This window comes from Lepidochelys kempii, chromosome 2 (assembly GCF_965140285.1).
Source record: "Lepidochelys kempii isolate rLepKem1 chromosome 2, rLepKem1.hap1, whole genome shotgun sequence".
Classification (NCBI taxonomy): Eukaryota; Metazoa; Chordata; order Testudines; family Cheloniidae; genus Lepidochelys; species Lepidochelys kempii.
The window spans coordinates 252,669,047-252,696,609 of NC_136381.1; positions in this window are offsets into that span (position 1 = coordinate 252,669,047).

Genomic DNA, 27,563 nt, shown 5'->3' on the forward strand with positions numbered 1-27,563 from the left:
AGTGCATAGGGTAGCACACTAGTAACTCAGAAAAGAATTTGGCCCAGTGCATGTGTGTGTGTGTGCGCACGTGCGTATTAAGGGCCAGATTGTGTCTGGTCCCAGAACAAAAGGGTGGGGGAGAGCTGAAAGGGTGCATGAATCTTTTTGCCCTTGCAAATCCCTAGTCCTGGTAGAGTGGGAGTTCATGGACTATGTGAGTCTAACGTTACTGGTGACATAAGATCCCCCAAAGTGCACAAGGTAGGCAGAGCCATGGCCTGAACCAGTGTGGGACGGGTGTGTTTGGTTTGAACTGCACCCTGTAGAAGGATAAGTGAGCTTCCACTCCAATATGCATTTCCACAAGGACTGTACAAGTGTTTGGGTTGAGTCTGCCAGAATGCTCATAGGGCTATTCGCTAGTGTGCTGCATCACTCTCCACAAAAGCCACCATATTGTCCAAAAATATTTAACAGCTCAACATCTAGCTAATAATCAAATATGGCCTCCCTGTTATGTGAGTGAACAATGTTGCAAGGAGAACCATGGACCAGATCGTCAGCTGGTGTAAACAGGCATCACTCCACTGAACTGGATTTCCACCAGCTAAGGATAGGCCTCCTATCTTTGTTTGTTTTAATTTTCTGGCTTTGGGGTGTTTAAATCTGCAACCTTCCTGTTACCTTTACAGAGGTATTGTTAAAAGAGAGAGAATCCTGGTGTCTCTTCATAGACTTCTCTATCACCTGGAGAAAGAAACTCTTCTTTCTTTTGGTGTGCTGGAGATTTATCAGTTTCAAAACAAAACCTGAAATGACAATGTCACGGTTCCTCCCCCACTCTGAACTCTAGGGTACAGATGTGGGGACCTGCATGAAAAACCTCCTAAGCTTATCTTTACCAGCTTAGGTCAAAACTTCCCCAAGGTACAAAATTTTACATCCGTTATCCTTGGACTGGCCGCTACCACCACCAAACTAATACTGGTTACTGGGGAAGAGCTGTTTGGACGCGTCCTTCCCCCCAAAATACTTCCCAAAACCTTGCACCCCACTTCCTGGACAAGGTTTGGTAAAAAGCCTCACCAATTTCCCTAGGTGACTACAGACCCAGACCCTTGGATCTTAAGAACACTGAACAATCCTCCCAACACTTGCACCCCCCCTTTCCTGGGAAATGTTGGATAAAAAGCCTCACCAATTTGCATAGGTGACCACAGACCCAAACCCTTGGATCTGAGAACAATGAAAAAGCATTCAGTGTTTTACAAGAAGACTTTTAATAAAAAATAGGAGTAAATAGAAATAAAGAAATCCCCCCTGTAAAATCAGGATGGTAGATATCTTACAGGGTAATTAGATTCAAAAACATAGAGAACCCCTCTAGGCAAAACCTTAAGTTACAAAAAAGATACACAGACAGAAATAGTTATTCTATTCAGCACAATTCTTTTCTCAGCCATTTAAAGAAATCATAATCTAACACATACCTAGCTAGATTACTTACTAAAAGTTCTAAGACTCCATTCCTGTTCTGTCCCCGGCCAAAACGACTACAGACAGACACAGACCCTTTGTTTCTCTCCCTCCTCCCAGCTTTTGAAAGTATCTTGTCTCCTCATTGGTCATTTTGGTCAGGTGCCAGCGAGGTTACCTTTAGCTTCTTAACCCTTTACAGGTGAGAGGAGCTTTCCCCTGGCCAGGAGGGACTTCAAAGGGGTTTACCCTTCCCTTTATATTTATGACAGACAAATATGTGAACCAGTAAATAGAGGTAGACAATGCAGAGACTACAGTACAAAATGTTCTTTTAAAAAAACCCAACCCAGACAAACCAGTCATTTCAAATCGGAAACAGAATACCACCGCAATCGGGCAAGCTATTACTCTTAACTGTTTCCCCCTTCTTCCCCCCAATTTTTTTTCCATAGTAAAATGCACAGCTCTGCATATTAAAAGCAACGTGGACCAGATTTCTTAAATCACATGCATGTATAATTTCTTGCCTGGAATCACTACAATTTCATGCCAAGCTGCAGTCAAGCAAGTGAACCACTAGATTTTAAACTGTGGTTAAATTTCCACAATTGCACCTGCAGTGATGGTGCATCAGTATCTTGAAAAACTCTGTCCCTAGAGAAAGAGAGAATGACAAGTCCGAGGCTCAGTCCTGCGGACTCTGCAGAGAACTGTTAAAAGAGCTGTGGAGTAGCAAAGCACCAGACCTAAGCAATCAGGGTTTCTTCTAAACCTGTTCAGAGAGGCCTCTGTATAGGGCAGAGAAAAGGCATGATCTGCTCATGGTGGCTTAACTCCAGTCCTGTGCATGCCAAGGATGGGAGCAGCAGCCATTTTTACTATTAGAAGGAAATCCTGCTGCCACCCGAGAGAACTGTTTTACATGAGTGTGAAAGAACTGATGTTAAGAGAAAATGGAGCAGAGACCAGCCACAGACATGCATGCTTCTCATGGGTCCAGTGAATCAATGTATTGCTCAGCCTGTTATTCAGTACCTGTGATGGCCGGGGTGGGAATTATTCAGAACATTTTGTATGAAGATTTTGTGTGCTTCAGTTTCCCCTATGTGGTGTGTGGTTAACTAGGTTGGGGGAAAGGTCTTTGCAGAGACCCAGAGATACAGGTGTAACGAGTGCCTAGCTCCCTGGGGCCCCATGCCCATGGAGAGGCCCAGAAGACAATGGCCACTCCAATTGCCCGGACGTTTTGCACCTAGCAACAAATGACCGTGGATGGCCCACCCTCCTTAGGAAACCAGCTGGGTATGACCAGCTGGAGAACAAAGGACTGAGGTGGGCCAGATGCAGTTAAGTGTGGGCTGCTGGAGAGAAGAGAAGCTTCTGGACTGGGGCTCTAGAGGGGAATCAGAGGGCTCTAGACTCTGGTCTGACCAGATGGACTATGCTGTAACTGTCTGTTCTCCATGTTAACGAAGGACTTTCTACACTGTGTCCCACACTTCTAATAAATCCTTCTGCTTTTACAAGTCTGGCTGAGAGTCACTCCAGATCAAGGAAGTCGGGGGTGCATTGCTACCTGTGGGTGTGTTAGTCTCCCTCAGGTGGACTTGCTGAAGGGAGCTCACGGTGTGACGCAAGGGTGCTGAAGACTCTGAGGTTCAGTCCCAGGAGGCGGTGAAGCCAGGTGGCTTACCCTAGTGAGACTGTGACCCTAAGGGGGCTGACACACTGAAGAGATCCTCCCGGGGACTGTTCCAGAGCTGTGTGAGAGCACCGGACCTGTGGATCCACAACAGTACCACAGGCAACAAAGCACCACTCAGTTTAGCCACCCTACTAAGTAGCTCAGCATTTCTCTCTCACAATCCTCAGCTGCAGCCCTGCAGGACTGAGCTCGAGATGACTAACAAGGGTGGTTATGAGTAGTGAACTATGCTGTTCTACTGCATACCAAATAGCGGCTATTTACTATTCAATGAATAACAAAAATCAATAGCTGAAGACAAGCAAATTATTGTAGATCTTATAAAGTTTATGGTAACAGACCTGCTTAACGTTAAAATGTTTAATTCACAACACATCTGCAGCAGCTGCTAATTTTAACGTGACAGGGCGCAGAGTACTCTGTTTCCTACAAGAGTGGGGTCAATAAAAACCCAGGCTCACGCAGCCGCTCCAAGGAGGGGCCATAAAAACCACTGTTCTAGGAACAAGGAGAAAGAGGCTGTAGGTTTAGGTAAGAAACTTTGAGGGGGGAGGACATCTCTTACATTTGGCAGGTTTCAGAGTAGCAGCCGTGTTAGTCTGTATTCGCAAAAAGAAAAGGAGTACTTGTGGCACCTTCTTACATTTGGATGGTTAGAGACATGTTGCTGTGACTAAAATGTAAACTCCCTGAGAGAAAGGATCTGACTGGCTGACCATGAATGTCTCTGTGACCTGTTTGTAGGTTATAAGTTTCAGGAACATTCTACATGGGGAAAGTGTTACCAGTTATAGCAGTATAATTAGATAGATAGATATGTCTGTGTAACACTCTGTGTGGACACTTAATCTGCAACAAGAATGACTGACTTTTGATTTATCTTAAACTTCTTCCAAAGCAACAAAAGCTCAAAGCTATATTGCTTGGAAAGAGATTTAAGCTAAACAGAAAAAAGGTCACTCTTGGAGAATAAGTATCTACATAGGGGAGAGGAGGAGTTTCCTTAGATAACTCCATTGGTTTAAATTAGTACCTTAGGTTATACTGAAAACATTTACCTGTGCGGACAAGGTCGAAGGGTTTGTCTACATGTACAGCACTGCAGCTGTGCTGCTTTAGCGAAGACTCTACTATGCCGATGGGAGAGCGCCTCCTGTTGGCATAGTTAATCGACCTCCATGAGAGGCAGGAGCTCTGTTGACTGGAGAAGCTCTGCCATCAACGTAGCGCTGTCTACACCGGGGGTGAAGTCGGTGTCTCTACGTCACCCAGGGGTGTGGATTTTTCATGTCCCTGAGTGACGGGGTTACGCAGATGTAAGTTTGTAGTGTATACCTGGCTTAGGGGAACTCTGAAGGACTCAACTGGTGAATAGGCCTTTAGCTCATTCTTTGAGAACTAAAAATGTACAAAGGACTGTCTAAGGATCGAATCCCGCTTTGGAGCGAAATCGTCTGGCCTCCAGGATGGGCATACAAGGCCTAAAATGAAATGGGAATAGTGTGTATCTGCTGCATGGGGTGAGGAACCTAGAGCCTCTATAAGGGGCTTTGAGCACTGTTTCCTGCAGGCTGCCAAGTTCTTCAAGAAGCAGGGGGAACTTGTGACTGACTGGGGCATGGCAGGAAGACCAGTAAGTCCAGTAGCTCAAATCCCCACACACAGACTCTTACGTAGAGCATCTTCTACTTCTTCCCTATGGCCCTAGTAGCGATTCTGCACTGGCTACTGCAGGATAAGGATGGAATTTCTGTTCTTCACTGACTCCTATGTCCCAGGTTCACAGCTCATTTGCTTAAGCTGGGCGTTCTGTACCAGGATATGGTCCTATGTCCTCAGCCTTCAGTGATCAGTTTCCCTCAGTAATGACTTCAGCATTGGTCACTAAAAGAGAAAAGCTCTTTAGGCTCCTGAAAGACAATTGACTCTAAACTACAAGCTATCCCTACCCATGCTCATGAAATGACAGCGTAACTAGACCCAAGTCTTCACAGAGGAAGTCTGGACATATTGAGCAGAGATCGCATTGCAAGTTGCCTTTGCTTCCTTCCCAGAAACAGCAGGAGCTGCCTACTATTTCACTAACATGTCTCAGGCCTGAAGAGGATGAGGCCATATCTGCATTGGGTTTCCAGTCACTGGTGTAGCTGCACTGCTGTCAACTGCAAAAGTAGATATGGTTTATGCCCGTGCAGTTTGCCCCTATTTGAAACCGTGTGGGTGCAAGCCACAGTTTACACTGGTGCAGAGCATCTTTGCTAAGTGTCTGCAGTTTAAAACCCAGTGTAGACAAGACATAAGTTCCTTATGTAGTACACAGCAGTCACAGACGTGGACAGGAGCATACAAGAACAGCAGGACTGCTTAAAGCAGTAGGACAGTGATGGTATGCCTTAGTGGCACTGTACTATGCATTAGTTTCCAATCAGAGGGACTGGATCTTTCCAGCATTCAGCTCTACGTGCTTCTCCCCCATGGCCAGAGGAAATGTTTCTTCCCCTGCCTCAGGGCCAGGAAGAAAGACCATGGGGGGAATGGCAGTTTATAGTGCTGGGCAAAGGCCTGAATCATTTTACTTGAAGAAAAATCATGAACTGCTGGGTTGTGTTGTCTGTGTGAGTTAATGTGACATGCAGTATTGGCATTTTGTGGTCATTTTACCTGTCACTCCTGTGCAGCCAGTCTGTACCTCAGCTAGCCCACACCACAAACTACCCCAAGTCAGGAAAGACAGAAAAAATAGTAAATCGAAGTATCGATAATAGCTGGCCTAGCACACACTGAGGATCTGATTTTCTTCAGGAGTGCTGAGCACTCACAATTCCAATGAGAGCTGCAAGTGTAATTCCCATGAACACAAATGTGGATATTTTTCTCTTTCTCTAGTGGCTGGACCATGTGCAGAGGTTTGAGTTTGTTACTGCTTGCATCCTAGTACAGCTGATCCTTTTACTCAAGCAGTATAATCTTACGCACTTTCATAATAAGCCTTGGTTCAGTCCTCGCAGAGAATCTATCTAAGGAGTTATTATGCAGCTACTTAGCACCTCTGAAAAATCTCTCTGCAGCAGGCCATCACAGTGCTTGGCACACAGATTGATCGCAGAACCCTTTAATGCAGAGTCTCTTTTCCCATTTACTGTAAGCCCATCATCTCAAAAATTGTCAGACAGTAACATCTGACATCCATAAATGCTATAATTGCAAACAAAGATAACTGGCCAAATTCAGCCCAGGCACCAGCAGACAACTACTCTGATGTCAGTTCAGTGGTACCTGCCAATACTCAGTTTGACCCATTGTATCAGCCCTTTCAGTCTCCAGAATTTTAGAGCCAGGTCTTTCAAACCTGAGCTGTCTCAATGATATTATCTCCTGCGGTGCTTCTAATGTTCTATTCTGGGCTTCAATGAAGGATGCAATTCAATTCAAAAGTTTCTGCAAGTCACATTCCTTAGGGGAACTGGTAAGGGGAAGATGCTCCAGGCAATGGTTTCATAGCTGGTTGGGGAAAATCAATCAATAAATGTTTAATTATCTAAGACTTTTTAATTGTTAAGGCTCCTGGTTAAAGAACTATAAGTAAAAATAGAGAAAATAATTGGACAGACAACAAAAGCTATAAATGGAGCCAAATGACTCCAAACCAGCTACAAAAGTAGGAGCAGTGGACAATTATAAGAGGTTTTACCATCTGGCAGAGCTGGAGAATGGTGAGGAATATTTGCAGGGCTGTTTCTTCTGTTATGCAACTGATTTTCCATTAAACTCCTCTCCAGCTATTTCTTTATACTTCTTATATGTTCCTGCAATCAGACTCGAAAATGAGGCTGATGTGAAACACATCAATTCTGCAGTTGGTCCTGTTTTTATATCCTGGAACTTTCAGCTGTCCAAAATCTAGAGCCAGCTCTAAATAAAGGGCCAAACCCTAAAGTTTATGGCCAAAGGTGCAAATGGTGTGCAAGTTCTGAGTCAGTGATGTGTAAGCACTCAGGATGAAACTCTTCACAGAAAAAATTAAAGTTACTCCGTGCAGTAATTGCGCCCAAGAGGTGCTAAGAGGATTTGCATAGGATAAAGCATTCTCCTTCATCTGCTGGGCAGTCTTTTTTTGCAGAGCAGCATCACAAACAGATCATCATTGGAGACCATGTGCTCTTGGATTAGGGGGTTTCCCCAGTGTAAAGCTGAGGCAGGAAAAGGAAACAGTGTGTTGTAGAGAGCTGTTTCTTGGTGACAGGACACGCTGGTGCCTTAGCTGAGGTTTCATCAGCAGGGACTTGCCTTTGAGCGGTTTTGACTGCTCCTATTACAGGTAGAGAGGACTGGTGTATATTTTGTAAATAAACAAATCTCATTAGAAAATTCCTTGACTCTGCCTCACTGATTTGTTCTCCAACAAGAAATTGACCCTGCTGCAAAAGCCCCAAGCTCTAATGCTGCTCAGCAAAAGGGCTGCATTCAGGAACAGCCCCTGTGAATTGCTCACAGCTGCATGAACAAGAAATGAAGCAGGGAATAAATGCTGATTAAGGACTACAGGATTTGATCCAATAATAATGTTAAGGCATTGAATAGAAGTGCTGGCAAAAGCATTGGGAAGCACCAGCGATGGAGGGTTCACCATTGCTAAGAAGTAGATTTGTTACACAGCTCACCGTAATGACAAAATTTATTGTAACATATTTGTTACCACCTAATACTGCATAGGTGTCATCCCATGGCCCTTCTCATCTTCCCATCCAAAGCAGGGATAAGACTCTGATCTTCCTGATTGAAAAGACCAGGCTACGACCACCTGAGCTACAGGAGAATTGATGACAACTATATGATGCCAGTTTTTTTAATAGTGCTTAGCGCTAGACTTGGTCAGAAATTTTCCAGTGAAACAATTTTGTTAGAAAATGCCAGTTTGTTGGCCCCAAAATGTCTCATGAAAGCAAGTCAGGTGGAATGAACTTTTCTGACATCTCAGGCAGATGGAACCCTGTCTGCCAGGCACCTAAATAAGGGCCAGACTTCCAAAAAAGCTTGGCATCCCATGCGCTGAATCCTTTTGAAAACGTGGCCCTGATTGTGGGTGCACATGTTTTGAAAAATCGGGCCTCAGGGCCTGTATAATCCAGGTGAGCCTTTTTGATGTGATCTAGAAAAGGGCGATGGTACTCATACACACACTAGCCGGTTCTTTACTATATTCACACTTTAATTGTTCATATAATAATAGATATTAACCTTTGGCTTCTTTTTCTTTGTAAAGGGTATTTGATTCCCCGCCTCTTTCATTAATGATATTCACTTGCTTTTCCTCAGTCTCACTTCATTAGTGTAATTAAAGGGGAAGATAACCATGTCCATAAGGACAGCAGGAGAATAAAACAGCGAACAAACCAGTCAAAAACATATTACGAGACTAGTTCTGTAAAACAGAGAGATAATTGAAAGGGGACGATCAAAGACACAAAATGAGCACAGTGTTTGAGCAAGAACTGTGATGTTTGCTCTTTGATCTTACTGAACTGTAAAGAAAAACATATTAATGGAGAAATGAGAGAATATGCATCTCTCGAGCACTAAATATGCAGCCTTTGTTGTGGCAAGGTTACAAAACATGCATGTTGAAGATAAAGGTGTTTTCTGTAGAAAATAATTAGAGTCAAATAAATTTCTTCTCTATCTGCAATGAGAATTAGTAGAGTTTTGTTGAAGAGCATGCCAAAAGACTGAGTTAGGGAAGAAAACATAAAAATATAGTAATATAAAAACAAGTTTGCATAAAGATAAGATGCATTAATATGTGACTATGGTGGATGTATAAACCAAGGTCAGAAAATAGAGATTTTCCTGCAGATTTTTAATTATTATTATTAGGCAAATGCTGAAATATCTTGGCCAAAAACCAAAATATTTTTATTTGAAAATGCTGTCATGGGAGTTGTAGTTTGCACGCTTCATTCTCTTTTATTGGTCAGGCTCCTTGGTTGGTCTACATTTTCCCTGATGCATACATTTTCCCATTCAGAAGAATTGGGGATATGAGACAAACAAACTACAACTCCCATGAGGCACTATGAGAGTATATCCAAATCAAAGTATTTTATTTTTTGACCAAAAAATTGAAATTTTGGACAAAAGTGGACACTTTTCACACACACACAAAAATTGAAACCCCAATTTTTATGTTGAAAAGCAGTTTCAAGGGAAAACTTTTGACCAACCCTAATATTTACTAGTAATTTCTACACAGTGGTATCTGAGACAATATACTCTTTATCTGTACTTTGAATAAGTAATACTATACTATTTCTCAGAGCATGACAAGGCAGATGTTAACATTTCAATGGCAATCACAGTACAAGTCTCTATTTCCAATAGTGTATTTGAAAAAAAAAATACAAAGAGTTGGATTCCAGTTACATAGAGTTGATCAGAATTGGTCCCAATAGACCAGCTTAGTTGGCTATTTAAAACAGTGATGCACAAACTTTGCCCAACTCAGCCTTAGCAGATTGAAATGGCTCTGTGACCTGAACCACATATACATAGAATGCAAGAGAATTAAAGCCAACCTGGTCTCTCAGGCAGCATTTGGGCACCCAAAGACTACAGCTGTAAGTGTACCCTGACCCATCTTGTTCTGAGCAGAACCCTGAGATCGCGATGGAATGTTGCTCGCTGGGACCTGAATTCTGCACAAGCAGTTTCTCCCCTAAATCTTAAAGCCACATGGACGCCTTAGAAGTCCTTAGGGGAGGAATGGGAACTCAGAGTGCTTGGCTCTTGTCTGTCTCCATCATCCCTGCCTCCTCACCCTTCTTTCTCTTCTCTCTTCCAGCCCATTTTAAAAAGAGTCCCACTCCAGACCACTGAAACAGCCCCCCTCTCCAAGTGGTGGAGAAACTACTGCTTCCCGTTCGCTTTGCCTGTCATCAGCTCCTTGAACATGAAGCCACTTCTGGGCTGCAACCTACACCTTGTTGCTGGCCCTGTTCTTAGCCACTCACCCTCTGTTTACTGGTGAGAGGTTGGGACAGGACCCAGCATCAGATGGAAGCAAGGCAAAGCAGGCCAAGGAGGAGTGAGGTGAGACTGGCTCTGCCTGGGCATTTGAACCTACTTCATGTAGCCTCCAGTCAACCACAGACCCCACAGACCTTCCCTGGCCATAAGGTCCCTGAGGAGCTGCAGTCACACCCAGGCCAATCTGATACCTCACCAGTATCCTAAAGGTTAAGGTAAATACTCTGGGCCTGATTCCACTCACTTAGCACCTTGCCTAGTCATTTACATTTGTATAAGACAGTGGAGGATTAGGCCCAACAGCACTAATTCTTGCCACAGGGCTGTTTCCATACTGGTGAGAGTTACTCATGGAGCAGCAGCCTTAACTTTGAATCTTCCAACTTTTTGTTAGCCTGTGCTGCAGTCTTAACATTACACAAATGTGGTTTTTGACATTTAATGGGCTCCAGGTCAGAGCTATAATAAACTCAAATAGATCTAATAATGAGTGACAGACTTAATAATGTAACGAAGGAGGAGTGTTAGTTGGCCTCTGGAGGTTAACAAGGCTGTTAAATAAGAAAGCATTATTTATATTTTACGGTGTTAATAGTGCAGCATGTTGGCTTGAATAGAACAGTGAAAATGCACAGTGTATTTTCCTGCTGGTTGTTGGGCATACAGGTGCATGTCAATTTCGTTGACGTGGCTCTCCTAACTAGCTGCCCAAATTCACTATGTACACTGAGCCTGACTGATTTTTCTTACATTTCTGTAACTCTGTTGACCTCACTGGAGTTATGTCTGCCTTGCTTTGGAGCATGTGAGAGGAAAAGCAGACCCACAATCTTGTACCCACAGAATATACCGTGTGATCACTCACACACTATTTTTGATGGGGTTGCTTAGTGTGGATTGGAGCAACCACCGAAGGAAGGACCACAGAAATGACATGCTTAGATGTTACTTAGAGATGAGTCCAAGCTACAGCATACTGATCGATATTTGGATCCAGCTTTCCCCACAAGTGTCTGTGTTCAGAATTTGTACTTTAGCTTTTCTCTTGTTTTAATAATGAACCTTGCAACAAAAGAGGGTAGATCAGTGGGAAGATCAGCATTACGGGGCTTGGAATTATGGGGCAAGCTAGTTGGTGGGGGAGTAACTCAAGAGCATCCACATGCTTCTTACATGCTACTTGGTAATCTGCTGCAACCAAGTCCTTGCTACTGGTGCATCCCTATGGGGCGACTCAATTTCAATCTCCATCTGTCCCTCCTAAAAGAGAAGTGCCAGGGCATTAGAAAAGAGCATAAACAATCACTTGATCTCTGGTGTCACGGATCCACAACATCTGGTCTATACCCCAGACTGCAACCTGTCCCTTGGGCGTGACCCCTTTAGTATGCTGGACCCCATGCCCCACACAGTTCCCCAGGGGCAGGCCCATGGCCTCTAAGGCTCCAAAACCGGGCCTTCGGGCATCAGCAATCTCTGTCTCTCTCCATGGCTCCCTGCAGCGAATCCAGCCCAGCCAGACTCCTGCAAGGATAACAGAACTCCACTAGCCATCACCTTCAGCCCCCAAGTAAAACCTCTCCAACGCATCATCAAGAATCTACAACCTATCCTGAAGGACGACCCATCACTCTCACAGATCTTGGGAGACAAGCCAGTCCTTGCTTACAGACAGCCCCCCAACCTGAAGCAAATACTCACCAGCAACCACACACCACACAACAGAACCACTAACCCAGGAACCTATCCTTGCAACAATGCCCGTTGCCAATTGGTCCACATATCTATTCAGGGGACACCATCATAGGGCCTAATCACATCAGCCACGCTATCAGAGGCTCATTCACCTGCACATCTACCAATGTGATATATGCCATCATGTGCCAGCAATGCCCCTCTGCCATGTACATTGGCCAAACTGGACAGTCTCTACGTAAAAGAATAAATGGACACAAATCAGACGTCAAGAATTATAACATTCAAAAAGCAGTCGGAGAACACTTCAATCTCTTTGGTCACGCAATTACAGACCTAAAAGTGGCAATTCTTCAACAAAAAAAATTCAAAAACAGACTCCAACGAGAGACTGCTGAATTGGAATTAATTTGCAAACTGGATGCAATTAACTTAGGCTTGAATAAAGACTGGGAGTGGATGGATCATGACACAAAGTAAAACTATTTCCCCATGTTTATCCCGCCCTCTCCCCCCCGCTGTTCCTCAGACGTTCTTGTCAACTGCTGGAAATGGCCCACCTTGATTATCACTACAAAAGGTTTTTTCCCCCACCGCTCTCCTGCTGGTAATAGCTGACCTTACCTGAGCACTCTCATTACAGTGTGTATGGTAACACCCATTGTTTCATGTTCTCTGTGTATATAAATCTCCCCACTGTATTTTCCACTGAATGCATCCGATGAAGTGAGCTGTAGCTCACAAAAGCTTATGCTCAAATAAATTTGTTAGTCTCTAAGGTGCCACAAGTCCTCCTTTTCTTTTTGCGGATACAGACTAACACGGCCGCTACTCTGAAACCTGTCAATTCAGCTTTAAGTGTAGTACAAAGCACAGATGTCAATTATAACAAAGTTCTGATGAAGATGGGTTGTATGACATAGTCTAGATCAAGGGTTCCTAAACTGTGGTAAGCTACCTGCAGGGGGTACATGGGAGAAACTGTGTAATGGTGGATTTTATTTATTATTATATTTATTGCATTTTCATAATAGGCTACTCAGACGAAACTTTAAAGCTCTGTGGGAATTTGTTATATAAAATACAGTAGTTAATTTACTTCAAGACGTACCAGTGAGAACACGGATACAGAGAGATGCTGACATACAAAGCCCTCGCCTCCAATCACAGCACAGAGTGTGTTCAGTTGTCCAGCAAGTATCCAGTCTAACTGAGCTCAGAACTCAGGGTGAGGGTGGGAGTGGGTCAGTTTGTAGCCAGTGATTTTTGTTTCGTATCCATTTATTGTGTGATGTTATGATTAATCAATATGTTATACATGTATATATATATTGTATGTTAATTAGAGTTGATTCGTAGGATTATAAAAGTATCAGATTGATCAGAACAGTATTTAGAGCAGTGGTGGGCAACCTGCAGCCCATGGGCCTCATGCGGCCCATCAGGGTAATCCGCTGGCAGGCGCGAGACTGTTTACATGGACGGCCCACAGGCACGGCCTCCTGCAACTCCCAGTGGCTGTGGTTCGCCGTTCTCGGCCAATGGGAGTTGCGGGAAGTGGTGCAGGCAATGATGGCAGCAATAAGAAAAGTTTGGGAACCTTTGGTCTAGATGATCTGAGAGGAGCCTTGGGCACTTTTTTGCATAATCTACTTTATATCTATTTAATAGACTGATATTGCAACACAATGGATAGAAAGAAAAAAAGCAACACAACAGAAATAAAATGGCAAAAGGGCCTGACCAGCAGAATGAATTCAGTATGTTGCTTTTTTGTAAAGTAGTCACTCATGCATTACATTTCTCATCAGCATCACAAAAGGAAAATAATCAATGCTTGAAAAGCTAACTGCTCTTGTTTTGCTTTTATGGCCTGGTAAGATCTTGCTTAGTTCTATCCAGTCTGTCTCAGATGCACCAGGTTAGGGAAATCTGTCCTCTGCCTTTTGGAATTATTCAAGGTGTGCCCTCAAGACACTATTAACCAAAGCCACCATACATTCTGATTGAGTTGTAACTCCTGTGCTTCCTTCTTCTTTCCCTCTTGCGGCAGAATTGACCACTTATGTGCATTTGTGAGCTGCAACTCTGTGCACAAACAGGCATTTAGAAATCCAGTTGTCCACTTAGTGCAAGCAATTCCAATCATCAGTCACACAAATGCACAAGCATTTTTTGTGCTTAGACCTTAGTTTATAGCATTTATAAGTCAGTCTCTATCCAACCTGCACATTCAAATAACAAGAAATGCCACCTTCAAATAACCTGCTGTAATAATAAAATATTATTCTTTAAATGGGGAATCCAAAGGGGAAAAAAAAATCAATGGTGATTTAGACCAGTATTCACATGGATCAGCATCTAGTGCTCAGTCCAGAACGAACCTCAGTTAGGCTTGATCGCACAAGCTGAAATATAGACAATAAAAAAGAGAACCTTGGGGAAATTAAAATGAAAATGAAACTCCACAGAGGTAAATTAAATAACTGAGCCAATCAAAGAGACAAGAAATTATTAGACTATATCTGCAAAAGTATTTTCGGGACTGCTCGTGTGTTAACAGGTTCTCTAAAAGTAACAGGCCAGTGTATCACAATGAGACTGAATCGTGTACAATCACGAAGCACGCGAGTCAAAGCTGCTGTCACATTATGTTTCTCTAGGGGGAGGCAGAATGTTCACAGCACTCGTTCTCATGACCTTACACCTGCCATGGAACAACTTACCCATGGTTTGTGGCTAAAATCGAGTGGTGGTGTGATCTAGTGGACAGGGGGGCACTGCCCTGGGATTGGGAGACCTTCATTCTTAAATTCATAGCAGTTAAAGCTTTATGATTATCTGGCCTGCCCTCCAGTAAAGAACCTCACCCAGTAATTTCTGCATCAAGGCCATATTCTATTCCCAGTTCTATTTCCAATTCTGCCAGGGGCTTGCTTCGTGCCTTGGGGGAAGTGATTTTGCCTGTTTCCCACCTGCTGTTTGTCAGTCTTGTCTATTTAGCCTGTAAGCTTTTTGGGGCAGGGATTGGCTCTTACCATGTACATGGCCAGCTCCTAGCACAAAGGAGCCCACCATATGGGTATGGGCCTCTAGGCACTACTGTAATACAAACAACAAAGTTATTCCAATATCGGGAGTGGGAAACCCCTTTGGATGTGGCCTGGATATTGAAAAAACCAGAATGTGAGATAAAGAAAGTTTGTCTGCCACTGCGTGTTGCTCAGTAGCCCAGAGCAGCAAGGCGGAGCAACACACGTGAGTCTCAGTTCATTTAAGAAGATCCCCATTGTGAGTGGTACCTGAACAATCGCATGGGGATGAACAAGAAGTAGCAGCCTCTGCACTCCCCAGAGTACAGGGCCTGCTTGTTCCTCCTCCTGCATTTGGGGAGCAGGGTGCCAAAAGGGTGAAGCTGATCTCACAGCTCAGCCCCCTCTGCCCTCACCAGTGGAGATAGGCATGAAGCAAAGCAAACTCTATTCTAAAGAGTGGATCTAGTGCCCCCCTCCCCAGGATTTACCTCAGCGAGCAACATCAAGGTCGCCGTGTCCATGCTGGGATTTGTCAGTGAGGTAGTGATCTTGTGGTGGTGTTGATTGACCATAACTGTTGCCGTAATTCTGCCATCCTTAACAATGCTGAGAACATACTCCACAGGAGCCCCACTGAAGTCAGTAGGGCTATTAATGAAGTAAGGTTCAGCTCAACGTCAGTAAGGGTGGCGAATCTAGCCCCGAGGATACTATGAGGAGATGCCCAATTCCTCCATGAGGGCCAAAGGGAAATGTTTGGTTTATTTTCCCATTGTAAAAAGTGAAGGTACTGGGTAACTCCAAGTGAAGGCTTATCGTTTTCATGTCACTTAAAACTTAAGCCCAGAGAACAGATTAGAAAAACCTAAATCTGCTGTCTATGCAATAAAAATGACAGAGAATTCCTAGCTGAGATAATGGGGGGGGAGGGGGAGGGGGAAGGGGAGGGACAAATACAGTGTTGTGTCTTATGAACGCTGAAAAAATGAGCAGAAAGGGACTAATAAACTGAAGACTGGAAAACAAAACTGTATTAGAAACTAACTTGGAGCATGGAAAACTCTAGGCTATGGAATAAACAGAATTGACATTTCCCCAGTCCATCCCTTGCCTTTGCCTTATTGCTTATATGTTGCTTCTAATCTTGTTTGTTAGTCTAGGCCATATACTTCATTTCCTTATTCCTTCTTTGCAATTTTATTTCCTTATCCCATCTTGCTTTTCAAGAAAAAACATATTAAATCACGTTTTCAATCTCATCTACGGTATAATAAACTGTGAGCTCCTGAGAAAATTAAATTAAATAGGAAAAACTGCTTTGGAAACAGACATTATCAAGCATTTTTCACACGCAAGGAATGAAAAATGCTTGGGATGATCTGAGGCAAAACCATAGAGGTGATCAAAGAAATAAATTATGAGCCAGAGATTAAAACTATGATCTAAAATGACCTTAACTTGCTTGTGAAGACTTGCAATTTTCTCACCACAGAGATGCTGATACCTTCTACCACGGTGTTTCTCCTTGGTCTAAACCCCGAATATATAGTCAGGGCACACTCTCATTGCCTCATCATATCCTGAGGATTGGATTCTGTCTGCAGCAACTTCTGAAAGCTGCCTTTTGCCAAGTTAACTCTACCAGAGCCAGCGTACTAGAATGTTTGGGTTAGCATGTGGGTTGGAAGCCTAGGTAGAGAGCATTGACCGCTGCGATACTGGCTCCCAAGTGGCTGGGAACTGCATGGGACCCCTGCCAGAGCTCCAGGACTGGTGACTGGGAACTGTGGGGGCCCCCACCATGTGCAGTGACTGGGAGCTGTGCCCCCCCCCCCCTTTCCATAGTGGCTTGGAGCTCCAGGTTTCCCCACCACCCATGGTAACTGACAGTTGCAGCGCCCCCCAGCGAGTGAGAGCCTGCGGTGGGTTGGAGCTCCCGTTGGATGACAGCTTCAGCCCCGCCTCCCCGGGACTAAAGCGGAAAATATTCTGGAGGTCTCTGGAAGTCATGGAATCCATGACTTCCGTGACATAATCTTATCCTTAGTAATGGGTTCCACAGGTTAGTTGTGCATTGTGTGGTACTTCCTCTTGTTTTTATTAAACCTGCTGCCTATTAATGTAATTGGGAGACCCCTGGTTTTTCTATTGCGTGAAGGGTTAATATCTTATCTATTCACTCATCTATTTACTTATCACTTATCTATTCACTTTCTCTATACCATTCATGATTTTATAGACCTCTAGCATATTCCCCCTTAGTTGTCTCTTTTCTAAGGTGAACAGCCCTAATTGTACCTTTGATCATCTTTGTTGCCTTTCTCTGAACCTTTTCCAGTTCCACTAGATCCTTTTTGTGATGGGGTGAACAGAACTGGGACTGTCAGCTGCAGCGGGGGCGGGTGCTGGACACCCCTCCTTTGCCGCAGCAGGGCTTGGACTCTCATGGCCCCGTCAGCCCCATTTTGTCTCAGTTATTTTTAGTAAAAGTCAGGAACAGGTCAAGGGCTTCCATGAATTTTTGTTGATGTTGTGATGGCCAAAAGTATAGCTGGGTTCAAAAAAGAACTGGATAAGTTAATGGACGATAGGTCCATCAATGGCTATAGCCAAGATGGTCAGGGACACAACGCCATGCTCAGGGCAATCCTAAACTGCTGACTGACAGAAACCAGGAGGGGAAGATGGGTGGATCACTCCATCTTCCGTTCCCAGTTTCTGGTAGTCATAACTCCCCCTGAAACTCTGGTTCAGGCCAGTGTCAGAGACAGGACACTGAGCAAGATAGACCATGGTCTAACCCAGAATGGCAGCTCTTACGTCTTGGAATCCAGCCCATAGGTTTTTCCCTGCTCTGACTACATATACAAGCTGCCTCTTTTCTTAATTGTGTTTGCTGTCCCAGCTTCTCATCCACTCTGTTACTAAATTATTCCAGAACATCAGAACCCTGCTATAAAATAACTTGCAATGATCCCCTACTATGTGGGTGGAGAGTTGCAATAATTATGGCCAAACTCTCACCAAGAAATGCTCCATCGGCACTGTGGTTGGGAACACCTGTTATTAAACACTAATCCTACATTCTATTTAACAGTTAGGTTAGAGCTGATCTCAACTGGTTAAATGGGTTTCAGGTATGCCTGTCCCTGTGGATGTCAGGAGGTGATGGGATAGTTTGCCTGCTCTACCTGCCTTTCGAAGCACGGGCTGTGTGGTTTTGAATGTCTTCCTTCCAGAAGTGCCTCCCTGTCATTGGCACACCTAGTAAGTGGCTGCCAATGCTGACTGTTATTAGGGACGGTGTGGGGGTGTATGTGGCTCCCCTTTGGAGCCCTAAAGGATCTGAACTACACCTCCCATACACCATTACTTTTGTTTCTGTGTAAAGCAAAGCTGTTCTGTTTTTTGCAGACATGGAATTGCTTCCTGCAAAGGTTTCCATAAGTCTCTCCCTGTCTTTCCAAAATTAAAGTCACTACTTTAGTGAGCTTTCTCTGATGCAAGTGCTGTTTAGAGCTAGTGCTCTGAGTTCCCAAGAGTGACACTAATACCTTAATACAGATTGCTGGTACTGCAGCTCATTGCCTGGTCTGCTTCAGTACAACCTCTTGGGCTGGAACCTTCCCTATAAGTCACATTTCATCCATCTCTTCTTCTCACTGGAGCTTTGTCTTTACTAAACCCAGGATCCATTTTTGAAAAGAACTCTGTATGGGTGACAGCTCATACAAAAGATCTTCCACCCTGACTAAGGTACCATGCCACACTCAGAAATTGAGTCGGTTTTTGTTGATGAATCTGTGACTTTTCTCAGGAATCCTTTCTTCTCCACCTGGCTGCAGATGAAGCAGCTGAGAGAGAGAATCATTTTTGCTAAATCAGTTCATTTGTAATTCCATTTGTAAGGCACTGTTTATACATAATGCAAAGCTGAAGAGCCTATCTAACATTTAACTTCAGATGATTTAATAATCAGACTTTATTCATGAAATCTAGAGGCCTAATTTGGACACATGATAGCCATGATTATGATCTCACATTGAATATTTGCATGCACTAATGGCGAGTTATGCATCCAGCTGATCATTTAGGCATACAGTCACAATACTTGTACATTAAAATGCACCTAAATTTCTTGCACATGTTTGTTCACCTAAAATCAAGCCATATATTATTAAACTAACCTTTAAGTGTTGCTGTAGATTTGGGCTAAGACCACGTGTAGTATCAGTGTAATAAATGACATGTCCTGCATTTTCAGGGGGATGGAATTGATGGTGGAAAGTGGTTCTTCTCCATTGCTAACTTCTATGGCATCACATCATTATTCTTAAAACATAGTTCCTCATATTCCCACATAGGTGCTCAGATACTATTATGATAGACAAGGTACAAACTCCTAGATAGACAGGCATGTATGAGTCAGATCCTCAGCAGCTATAAATTGGCATAGCTCCACTGAAGTTGCCATTGAAGTCAATGGAGCTATGCTGATTTACACCAGCTAATGATCTGACCTGTAGTTTCCATAATTTATCTAATTCTGTTCTTTTTCTTGAATCAAACTTTATCTGTCTGTATGTTCACTTTTGGTTGTTTAGAATTTTCCTCCTTTCCTCTCTGCCTCACAAGAGTATGTAGAGAGAAACTGGATAGTAATGGCCTTGCTAGTCATCTTAAATCAATACATGTAGCTATGCTGTGCTGTGCTGACCTTTAAGGTACCTTTCTTCTCTAGTTATTCCCCTTTTTCTCTTGCCCATCTCATTCATCTGTGAGATGAAGTAGAATAAGCTGCTGATAAAAATTCAGGAGGCAGAGAAGAACTCCGAGAAGTACAGCTGCGGCAAACTGTAACTTACTGGGTACAGCTAAGCAATTGTCTCTATTATTGCTGTGTGTCCTGCACAATAAACAGCTGCTGAAGTGGATTAAATACTGGTGCAAATGTCTAATCACCCACCAACACCATTCGCTGCAAGTGTACTATAGCCTCACAGAGGCTATTGCTATCGTACCAAAAACTATTACACCTACAAAAGATGATTTGATCTTTCCTCTCCTTTGTGAGAGTTGAGAAGTGATATGCAGCTGCTCTCTGTCATGAACAGCAATGTTAAAAGACGTGGGCGCTCTGGGGCACAAATTGTTTGAACTAGATTCACACAGATTAACCTTTGCTTCAGTGCATTAGTTGCCCTAGGCCAATCTTGTTCAGAGAGTGCCTGCACTGCCCACTGAGTGCCGTGAGATTTAACGACGCTCTTTGACCCTCGCTGGGTTGGACCCAGACAAACTAGTCTCTGTCAGGATGTTGGCCAAAGATGGAGTGCAGAAGCTTTAAAAACAAATATGAAAACAGGTGTGTGTGTGTGTGTGTGTGTGTGTGTGTGTGTGTGTGTGTACAGCTCAGTTATTACCCACAGCTGTGCAGCTTCTGCCACTCTGGGGAGGCTTGGCGATTGCAGGCCTCATTAGGCAGGTTTCTGCTTTGCTCCACCCTCGTCATCCTGTTTACACTGGATTAGACTGAGGTAGCTGAGAGCAGAGTTAAACCCACTGATTGGGAAAGTAACTCAGTCAGATTGTTTTTTTTCAGGATTAGGCAGGTGAATACCACCTTCAATTACACCAACTAGAACAAACAACGAGGAGTCTTTGTGGCACCTTGGAGACGAACAAATGTATTTGGGCATAAGCTTTTGTGGGCTAAAAACCCACTTCATCAGATGCATGGAGTGAAAAATACAGTAGGCAGGTATATATATTGCAGCCCATGAAAAGATGGGAGTTGCCTTACCAAAAAGGGGGGGGGAGCAGTGCTAATGATGCTAATTCAAACAGGTTGGATGTAGTGTATTCCCAACAGTTGACAAGAAAGAGTGAATATCAGAGTGAAAATTACTTTTTATAGTTGATTGAATTGGCCTCGTTAGCACCCCCACTTGACAAGGTGACTCCCATTTTTTCATTTGCTGTAATATATGTACTGCTTACTGTATTTTTCACTCCATGCATCTGATGAAGTGGGTTTTAGCCCACAAAAGCTGATGCCCAAATAAATTTGTTAGTCTCTAAGGTGCCACAGAGACTCCTTGTTGTTTTTGCTGATACAGACTAACACAGTTACTCCTCTGAAACCTGTCATCAAGTAAAACAATAGCCTAATTTTGTAGTGCTTGCTCAGGCAAGACTATGGCCTGGTCTACACTGGGGGGAAGGGGAAATTGATCTAAGTTACGCAACTTCAGCTACATGAATAATGTAGCTGAAGCTGACGTACTTAGACCTACTCACCGTGGTGTCTTCACTACGGTGAGTCAATGGCTGCCACTCCCACGTCAACACCGCCTGCGCCTCTCGCTCCAGTGGAGTATCGGAGTCGATGGGAGAGCGTTTGGGGGTCGATTTATCGTGTCACTGCCTGCCAATCCGGCGTGTAGTATAGACATACCCTAAGAGACATCTGCCTGAGCAAATAATGTAGGATTAGACCCAAAATTATAAAGGGTAGTTGTCTTCCTTCTCCAGGACATAAACTGATCAGCAGCTGGGGTCAAAGAGAAATTTTCCCATTATATTAATTTACATGGACTATATGGACCCAAAGAGTCAAATGTGTTACCATGACTCAGTCACTGTCCAATGTTAAACAGTTTTAAACAAGATTTGGAGTTTGGTATATACCTCAGCCTGCTTAGTACCATGACAAACACCATTAAAATGATTTAAACCTTTCATTAAAGATACAGAAAAAGAAGGAAAAACTGTTAAGGCATTAGAAATATAAAGTATTAAGTAAGGTTTTCATTTTAGCAACATCCCTTGTTCCCATTCCCTTTCACTGGAGAAAGTTTTTAAAGGGGGAAAAAAAACCTTTGACAATCTCTTACATGGCACCAAAGATGGCAATAACTGTCCTTTCTGGGGAAAAGAGAAGAAGTTGGAATCGACTGGAGCTGTTGTTGTATCCCATTTCCTAGAAGACAAAACATGGCAAACACATGCAAAGGGAGAATGAAATCAACAGCAAAGATTGAAAACACAGCTTCTGCCTGTGGTGTTGACTTTCACTTGCAATCTCGCTGCTGGAAAAACACAGGCACGGCACACAGTCTTATCAGCCCTTCCAAGACCTGGCAACCGGGTAACCAGCATCAAGCTGTTTAGGGCATTGCTTCTAGCTGCTTCTCTGGTCATAGGCTCACAGAAGTGTTGCAAATATGTAGTCTTGGACAGATAAGCAAGGCTCTTATTAAACAGAAGACAAAAGGAGAGAGAGAGAGGAAAGAAAATAAGGTGGGGAAGGAAAAGGATACATGGTGCGGGGGGGAGACAAAGTCTCACATCCCAGGTGGTGTTTGGGATTTAGCCAGAACTGGGAGGTAGAAGCAATGTCATCTGGGAACCTCTATTTGGCCCAGTCTGGCCAGGACCTCCCTCAGGACTAGGACAAAGAAAGTCCAGGGTTCCAGGAGATTATGGGGATGGCAGCCATGGTAATAAAGCTTGCTGCAGTAGTTGATGGCAGGCATCTGCTTGTTCTGCTAATTTCTGTCAGTCTTTTCATTTTAAGAATCCTGAAAGGGAGTATTGGACAGAATAGTACATCCTTTTGTTATTTTGTCCACCAAAAGGCCTAATTTCCAACACACTAAGTCTGGTTAATTGATTTCCAGTCCTCTACTCCTCTTGTTTATCAGTCATAATCTTAACACTCCTTGGGTGGTGTCAGTAAACCCCTTTCTGTTCAAGTTAATTCTGTCTTTGTTTCTTTTTGACATATTTTTTTAAACAATTTTATGTAACAGGTCATTGTGACAGTTTATGAACTTTCACTCACTATTTACACCTGAGTTTACAATGAGGGTAAATTTGTAGGCCCAATTATCACAACACCCCAGCATCAAAATAGAGAACAGCCAGATACCATGCGGGTGGCATGGATTCGTATACACTTTCCTCTTTAAGCATCCAACCCTGGCAATTTTCAAGAGACAGGAAGCTGGATAAGATGGACCATTGATCTTTTGCAGGGTAGAATTTGAAATTGAGCTAATAGGGACCCTCACTTTATCATTTTTTCTAAATGTTTAAGATTAGATTTAGTAAAGTACCAGACTACATACTGTCCTGCTCTTGATGGACTAGACAATCTGATTCTGTATGTTTTTTCTTCATCTTCTTTCTAAGTATAGAGTGTGGATTTAGTTATTTTTTTGATTGTACGTGCTCTCAGAGGGTGGTCACTGAAGAAAATCTTCCAGCACTTTTCCCATTTTTCTCTTCTCCTTTTCCTTCTAGCAGAAAGGAACCTCAGAATTTTTTTTAAATTACATCCAAAATTCTAGTTCCAAGGCTTGTGAGCAAAATGGCAGAACACAAATTTGAGTGAATGACTTCAGAGTTCTGCCGGGTTTCAATTTATGAAGCTTCTTGTTGGGGGTTGACTTTCATGTTGTTACACAAACAGACCCAGGAGCCTTGACACAACATGCTGTCATGCTATCTCAGCCAGAAAATCTCTCAACTCCAGAAAAACTAATTTCAGGAAACAATTTTTGGAAACAAATCTCTGTCTCCTCAGTCCCTGGAAAAATCATGGAGCGGGTCCTCAAGGAATCAATGCTGAAGCACTTAGAGGAGAGGAAAGTGATCAGGAACAGTCAGCATGGATTCACCAAGGGCAAGTCATGCCTGACTAATCTAATTGCCTTCTATGACGAGATAACTGGCTCTGTGGATGAGGGGAAAGCAGTGGACGTGTTATTCCTTGACTTTAGCAAAGCTTTTGATACCGTCTCCCACAGTATTCTTGCCAGCAAGTTAAAGAAGTATGGGCTGGATGAATGGACTATAAGGTGGATAGAAAGCTGGTTAGATCATCGGGCTCAACGGGTAGTGATCAATGGCTCCATGTCTAGTTGGCAGCCAGTATCAAACGGAGTCGGTTCTCGGGCCAGTTTTGTTCAATATCTTCCTTAATGATCTGGAGGATGGCGTGGATTGCACCCTCAGCAACTTTGCAGAGGACACTAAATTGGGAGGAGTGGTAGATATGCTGGAGGGTAGGGATAGGAAACAGAGGGACCTAGACAAATTAGAGGATTTGAGCAAAAGAAATCTGATGAGGTTCAACAAAGACAAGTGCAGAGTCCTGCACTTAGGACGGAAGAATCCCATGCACCGCTATAGATTAGGGACCAAATAGCTAGGCAGCAGTTCTGCAGAAAAGGACGTAGGGGTTACAGTGGATGAGAAGCTAGATATGAGTCAACAGTGTGCCCTTGTTGCCAAGAAGGCCAAGGGCATTTTGGGCTGTATAAGTCGGGGCAATGCCAGCAGATCAAGGGACGTGATCGTTCCCCTCTATTCGACATTGGTGAGGACTCATCTGTAGTACTGTGTCCAGTTTTGGGCCCCACACTACAAGAAGGATGTGAAAAAATTGGAAAGCATCCAGCAGAGGGCAACAAAAATGATTAGGGGACTGGAACACATGACTTATGAGGAGAGGCTGAGGGAACTGGGATTGTTTAGTCTGCAGAAGAGAAGAATGAGGGGGGCTTTGATAGCTGCTTTCAACTACCTGAAAGGGGGTTCCAAAGAGGATGGATCTAGACTGTTCTCAGTGGTAGCAGATGACAGAACAAGAAGTAATGGTCTCAAGTTGCAGTGGGGAGGTTTAGGTTGGATATTAGGAAAAACTTCTTCACTAGGAGGGTGGTGAAGCACTGGAATGCGTTACCTAGGGAGGTGGTGGAATCTCCGTCCTTTGAAGTTTTTAAGGTCAGGCTTGACAAAGCCCTGGCTGGGATGATTTAGTTGGGGATTGGTCCTGCTTTGAGCAGGGGGTTGGACTAGATGACCTGAGGTCCCTTCCAACCCTGATATCCTATGATTCTATGCTATACCTGACAGGGATCCTAGCCTGCCCTTTTACAGGCAACTTGAAGAATGGGAAATACCAGGACAAATATAGTTCTGATCATTGGTACTTCCATTTTCTAAGCTATTTTAAATTCTGTCAAACCATTTTTAACATCTTACGGGGGTTTTTTATTTTTTTTTAAATTAGTGCTATCAAACAGGATTTTTTTTCTCCCTCCAAATAGCAAATCACTTTCCATGTGCTTCTGTATTATACTACTACACTGCCCTTGCCAAGGCAGCAGTGTAATATCTGGGACTGGTAAATATAGAAATACTAGCAGGGACATTCTGGATTCAGACTGCCAAAATGCACTGAAACGCCCTTCCTTAAGCTAGAGATGGAGCTGAACCAGTAAACTAGATCCAAAGCACATGAACTTTGTGAAAGTTTGGATCCAGACTTTGCAGATTGGGCCTAAATTTGTAATAGCCCAAACCTGATTCCCAATCTAAACATTCAGGAAGTCTGGATTTGGATTAACCCAAATTCAAACTTTGACTCAGGTGCATCTCTAGTTAAATCAGAGGGTCAGTAAAATGAAGTATATGAAGTAAATGAAGTATAGATTGCATGAACCGTCTGTTACCTGCAGCCGTTATGACCGTACCTATGTCTAATAAAAATAAAGAGGAATACAGCAGTAGTGTAGCCAGCAGCACATTGTACAAAAGTGTAGTAAAAAACACAATATACTAAGTCACTTCACATGATAATTGGATGCAACTCAAACAGTGTATTGCCTGAATGACCTCACAATTTAATAGAATACTGTTGCTTTGTAAAAGTAGTTGGAAATTATCTATTACTACTAGGGACACTGCTTCCACATGAAATTATTTTTTCATTATAGAAAGAAGTTAGCAATAGTTGTTATACAGCTAACACACTTCTAATGGGGCATGCCCATGTGAAGGCAACTGGCATGATCAAATCTGCCATTTAATTCAGAATGAAAACTGAATGCTTCCACTGAGGCAAGTGAGGTGGCAAGGAGGGGAGACAGGAAAAAATACATTTGTGAATGATTATTGGGATGCGTATGATTTCTAGTTGACAGGCTAAGATAAAGGTAAATAACTCTCATACTTTGGAAAACCAAATGATTGATTTGAGATGAAATCTCTCCCTGCCCTCTATACAGAATTCTGCAATTAGCCAGACGCATTCCTCTGAAGTATAAGTAAGGAGTCACTACTGTAGGCAGGATACCAGACTTGATGGACCAGTGGTCTGATCCAGTATGCCATATACGACACACTGGTACAGTACATCTGGACCCTTGAAGTAGATTTTTTTTTAAATATCACCCAAATTATTTTCTAGACATTTCATTTTATTATTTTACTGCACTGGACAAGAGATGCTTTTAATAAAAGTACTGGTTTTCATTAAAAATAGTCTTTATTTTAGTCTTGTTAAGTTATCCTAGAGGAAGAAAATTAAAACTGAATCTAAAATGATTCAAACTTAACAAAATAATAATATTTAATTAAAGATCATGGATTTTTTAAAGTCTTCCACCATTCCAACATTAATTTACTGTCCGGATAATTTCACAGACCACTGAGCAGCAGTGGCTATGTTTGACCTGCTTATATCTAAATGAAGGGGTCCACTTAGGGTCTTTGGATGCAACTCATACAGCTTTCAGTGCAACAACAGATCAGCATCAAGAGCCTGATCCAACACCCATTGGAAAGATTCCCATTGACTTCAATGGGTTTTGAAGTAGGCTGAAGACGACTGGCCACTATGTGCATGGAAACGTGGCACAGAGAGTAAACCATAAGAGTTTGGGGGCATCATTACCAGATGCCGTGATCTCTTAAAGGGACAAATAATGCAGTCCTTTGTTAGCCAACAAAGTTGCATCAATCTAATTATAAACCTTATATTTCAATTCCAAGTACAGACAACATTTGCACTGATTATGCTGAGTGACAGGTAATTCTTATGGGCTTCGTATCGCTACATAGTTGGTAGCAAAGGAAATGCACTGCAGACCTTTCTAGAACAATGAATTCCAGAGATTAGTCTAAACTATGGCCATTTGAACCCTCTCTTTAGGTGCAATAAAACACTTCCACCAATGCTATTATACTGCCAGACAGTCTAGAATAAATTAGGTGAGCATTACACTGCAGCAGGCAATAAAAAATGAAAAAGAAAGGAAAGATCCCAGGATGCTGAGATAGCCACAATTTATTAAACACAGCACATTATTTAAGTCATTGACTTCCAGTTACCAGGGAAACACCGTGTAGTTCTATATACACATTTTGAATCCTCCATTTGTCTGTTCCCAGGGATCTTTTTTTATATGAATGTTTTTCTGGAACCCATTAATGTTTTGTCTGTGTAAAGAAAGGCAGCTTGCACAAAACGAATAAAATGTATTTGAGTTCCTGAGAATCTATTCTTTCTGATTTGCATTACACTATCACATAGAGGGTTTGACCAGGATCTGGATCCCCCAGGTGCTTAGAAACATATACTTAAGAGACAGTCCCCATCCTGAAGAGATTCAGTCTAAATAGTCAAGAGGGACAATGAGTGAGACAAAGTAAGCACTGTTAACCTCATTGTAATGAGGGAGCTAAGGCCGACAGATTAAATGACTTGTCCAAGGTCACACAGGAAGTCTAGGCAGAACCAGGAAATAATCCCAAGTCCCAAACCACTGTCTTAATCATGAAACCATCCTTCA